Here is a 4827-nt window from a genome sequence, read left to right as displayed (position 1 = left end):
ATGAGTCCGAGAACCGCATCAAAAATGTGGGGAAAGGACGAGGATATCCACTCCCATCAAGAGGTTCCATAGGTCAACACCCATTGCAGGTCTAATCGTTCCGCTGGTCCCATAGGGGCCAGAAAGTCCGGTTAATCGTTGCTTTGAAACCACCGGAACTTGGGCCACCCCACAGGGAACTTATCCTGAGGCGACCATTCGGAACTTTAGACGGGTCAATGAGGAAAAGAGACCTAGGAAATGTTCCAAGGTAGGGCTGAAAGCTCTGCCTGACTGAAAACAGGGACTGCGACTCTCCTCAGCCTTGCCACAGTCAACTGAAGGGAAGGCTCGGAGGAGGCGGCAACAGAATCTGGCGGCCCCAGGGGGTCACCCATCCAAGTACCGACCAGAACCGACGTTGCTTAACCTCGCTGGACGGACGAGAAGCGGGGTTTTCAACGTGGTATGGCCGTTGACTCAAAATCATGGCTAGATACTCCAGATGTAGAGGCCGAAGAAGAGAAGGCTCCTAGCAAATTACCATGAAACCCCACTCATGGTAAGGATCCGGAAGCTTGTCCCGGCATTGAAGAAGGTCAAACCCGAGCTTACCGGAGTTGACCAGACCTCCAAAAGGCGAAGGAGGCGGAAGCCTGCTCCTGAGCGGCCATGAGAAAAGCAGGGAGAGTTCTCTGGGGAAAAACCTGCGATGCCACGGCGGGATCGCCACACTGCATCTTAAACAGGAATACCTGTAGTCTGAATTCCAAGAGCTTCCTGGAATATGGATGGAATGGAAACTGAAAAACCCCGTCCTTCCGATCCAGGGCCTAAGGAGTCCTGTCGCCTCGTTACCAGTCTGATCGATTCCGCTGTTCCACGCTGGAGGAAGTTTGTTCAACAAACTTGATCAGAGCTGAGAGGTCGACTACGGAATTCCCGTCTCAGATACTTTCCTACGAGAAAGGATCGACTGAAGAAGCCGGGTGAAGCCGTCGACGATCCTATGGAGGACCTTCTCCTAAGGCATGGATCATTCTGCCCAAACGGGCAAAACTCTTGCCGACCCTATGGCACAGAGGTTCAGAGACACTGAATTCGCTGACAGAGACGGCAGGCGCGATATCCTTGACTGATCATGGAGATCGTGCAGGAATCGGCATCGGGAAGCTGTTATCTGGATGAGGAACCTTAGGCATCCCCCCAGCGTGAAACCTGCAAGGGGGGGGTAGCCAATCCTAGAGTTCGTGAACTCTGCCGCTCCCTCTAGGATTATGCCCCCCCGGGAGAGCCTCCCGTGCTACCTGTTCCTGACAGGAGGGGACTGCTATTGGACACGTTGTCTCAGTTGTCGTAGCCGGTCCAAAAACTTAGGCCGACGAGGCTGAAAGAAAGAGGCGCTGGAGCCCTGCAGGGTCTGGAAGAAAGCGCCTTGGAGGAGTGAAAACGGAAGTCGACTTCCTCCGCACAATCACTGTCTATGTCTCTGTCCTTGGGCACAAACAAGCTCTTCCCAAGGATGGAAGGGTGCCTGAGGTTGTCGACATCCACGGATGAGACACCCGAAAGGAAGCCCTCGGTCATTGCGTCCAGATGTCCAACATCGAGCTTGCCCGCAAGTTCGAAACTTGGCGACGAAACGCCAAGGTGCTTGAGCCCGAGAGTAGGAAAGTACCCATGATCTTCCTGTAGCTTCCTTGAACAAAACCTCGGGTCGCAACCAAGGAGGGAAAAGACCTGGTAAGCTCCTTTCACGAGATGGAGAAGAGGAAGGGGTAAACCAGTTACCCCTTGGCCGATGGAGAAATCTCGAACGGAAAGCTCCCTGGCAAAACCCTTCCAGGGAATGACATGGAAGGGCTAACCCAGGTTCTGGAAAGAAGAATGTTGCTCAGACTTCCCTGAAGATTCTTCCTGCTCTTGCATGTGCCATGCTCTGCGTTTACGGGGTGAGGCCGTGTTCTGGAAATACGCTCCAGAAGACTCGCCAGGCTGGCCATGCTGCGAAACCCCAACGGGAATCGCGGTCGCAATCGCCCTGGCGCTCGCGCGAAGGTAAATCAATGGTTTGCGCGTGGCCGAACGTGGAAGCGCCCATGCGCGGGCACGCAGGAACGCAAACGAAAGTGCGTGAAGGAGCGCAGAAGGAGGGCGAGCGCGGTAGGAAGGGCGAGAGCTGGTGATCGGGGAGCGATGACCCGTAGGCGAGCAATGGATACTGCAGGAATCAAGCCGACGTTCGCGCGATGAAACACCGTAGGTTCGCGCGATCAAAACACCGTAGGCCCGCGTGACGGAACGCCGTCGGTCCGCGCGACGGAACGCCGTCGGTCCGCGCGACGGAACGCCGTCGGTCCGCGCGACGGAACGCCGTCGGTCCGCGCGACGGAACGCCGTCGGTCCGCGCGACGGAACGCCGTCGGTCCGCGCGACGGAACGCCGTCGGTCCGCGCGACGGAACGCCGTCGGTCCGCGCGACGGAACGCCGTCGGTCCGCGCGACGGAACGCCGTCGGTCCGCGCGACGGAACGCCGTCGGTCCGCGCGACGGAACACTGTCCGTCCGCGCGATGGAAAACCGATGGTTCGCGCGCGGGCGAACATTGGAGAGCATGTGCGCGGACGCGCATGAGCATAGACGCGCGGGCACGTGGGCGTGCGGTCGCGCGGGCATGTGGGCGTGTTGACGCGCAGGCACGCGGGCGCGCGGGTGAGCGCAGGTGGTCGGGAGACCGATAACGCGTAGGCAGGCGATGGCGCGTTGGCGAGCGATAGCCCGTAGGCGAGTGAAGGCGCGTTGGCAAGCGACGGCGCGTCGGCAAGCTATGGCACGTCGGCAAGCGACGGCGCGTTGGCGAGCGGTGGTGCGTTAACAAAACACTAGCGCGCAGGTGAAGAATCGCGCGGGCGCGTAGGCGATTGCCAACGCGAGAGAGACTAGTGATGGTTAGCGCGCATCGCGCTAACAGAAGGCGCGCAGGTGCATCAGGATGGTGAGCGCTGAGGCAAGCTGTTAATCAGGCAATCCTAGACGGTCAGAAAAACCGTTGGCGCCCATTGATGCGTGGCAGAAAAGGGCGCGCAGATGTGCGCTGGCGAGAAGAAAGCTGGCGCACAGAAGGACAGAAGTAAAGATGAGCGCTGGCGAGGAGGAGGAAGATCTACGGCAAGACTCAGCAACCGGAGATCGTGATCCACAGCAGGCGAGCGCTAGATCGCTACTGATGGTGTCCAGGGAAACTGACACGAGTGGCAGATCGATGGCGATCGTTGACTCGTAGGAGATCGCTGACGAGCAGGCGAACGTTGACGCGTCTATGGTCGCTGGCGAGCTGGAGATCGCTGGCGAGCAGAAGGCAACGTGTGGAAGCCTGTGCGTAGAAGAAGAGTCCTTGTCCAAGACCTGAACCGAAGTTCTAGATCGCGAGGGCGAACGTGGGCGCACAGGGTGCGTAACAGGAACCAACAGGAACAGCAGAGATGATCATCATGAGAGCGCTGACGAACAGGAGCGCGCTGGAGAACAGGAGAGCGCTGATGAGCAGGAGAGCGCCAGTGCGCTAACACTGAGCAGGAGAGCAGGAGAACGCCTGTGCGCTAACACTGAGCAGGAGAGAACACAGCAGAAGGGCGCGCAGGGGAACCCTGACACGCAAGGGAAGAACCCCCGTGGGAGGCAACCCTTTGCCCCGAAGGGATTGTTGTCCGTCGGGAGATTGAAGTCCGTCGGAAGACCGTTGTCTGTCCGTCGGCAGACCGATGTCCGTCGGCAGACCGTTGACCGTCGGCAGACCGTCGTCTGTCGGGAAGACCGTTGCCCGTCGGAAGACGAGGTCAGACTGCTGTCCATCTGCACCAGGGGCGAAGATCAAGAAGAAGGAGTTGTAGGCTGCATACGGAGAATCAAAAAGGCGCCTCTTAGCACCCTTATAGGGAGAAGGGAGGCCCTTACGACGTAGCGGACGGTGAGCCTTACGGCGAAGGAGGCCAACAGCAACAACAGCAGAAGAGTCCTCCGAAGAGGAGTCTCTATGAGCGTACTCTCTCGCGAACGAAAGAGAAACACTTCGTAGAAGAGACGGGTCAGCCAGTGACCTAAAAGGAGCAATCCTCCGAAGAGGGGCTCCTGCAGTTGCCCAGCCCCTTGAGCGTAACTGCAGGTGCGACCGCTCAGCACCAAGAGCATAGTCACACGAAAAAAAGGGCAAGAGAAGAACCCCCAAAGGAGGAAAAACTCAAGCCTGGACAGGAAAAACTTCCCTCGGAAGGAAAGTTACCCACCCAAGGAGGCGAGCCTTCTGAGTATTCTAAAATGAACTGGAGAGCTGTCAATCGTCACGGGAGTACTTCCAGAAGAAGGAGAACACGCCCCTGACGAAGATCTATAGGAGAGGCAGCAACAGCCGAAACCCCAGGCCTCAACAAGACAGCTCACTCTGTTGTCACATTACAGAAACGAACTAGATCGGTAACTGTAAAAAAAAAAAATTAAAAAAATCATTAGTTAACATTCATTCCCCCGGGAAGGCTCAGAAGAGGAATCCCGAGGGAAAGGAACACAAGAATTACACAACAGGCACATGCCCTCACAACCACTTACACTCACGGAAGGAGAGCTGTAACCAACATAGAATTATAACAATTATAATTATGTAACTATGTAATTATGTAATTATGTAATTTAAAAAATGAATGAACACTAAAGAAAGAACGAAAACCCCAAAAGGAATCGTTCTACAAAGCTGAAGAATCAACAAATACAATTAGATTCATAAACTAATTGAGACAAAACGTACGGCGTAGCAACCCCCCCACACGGGAAGGAGGCTACAAAGGCGTAGTAAGT

General features: G+C 56.2%; 1 pseudogene; it reads right to left on the bottom strand.

The window, feature by feature from the left end:
- Positions 1-340: 340 nt before the first annotated feature.
- LOC137616814 (5S ribosomal RNA) lies at positions 341-459 on the bottom strand (annotated as a pseudogene).
- Positions 460-4827: the final 4368 nt, after the last annotated feature.

Source organism: Palaemon carinicauda, chromosome 22, assembly GCF_036898095.1.
Source record: "Palaemon carinicauda isolate YSFRI2023 chromosome 22, ASM3689809v2, whole genome shotgun sequence".
NCBI lineage: Eukaryota > Metazoa > Arthropoda > Malacostraca > Decapoda > Palaemonidae > Palaemon > Palaemon carinicauda.
This window is presented reverse-complemented; position numbering and strand designations above follow the sequence as displayed.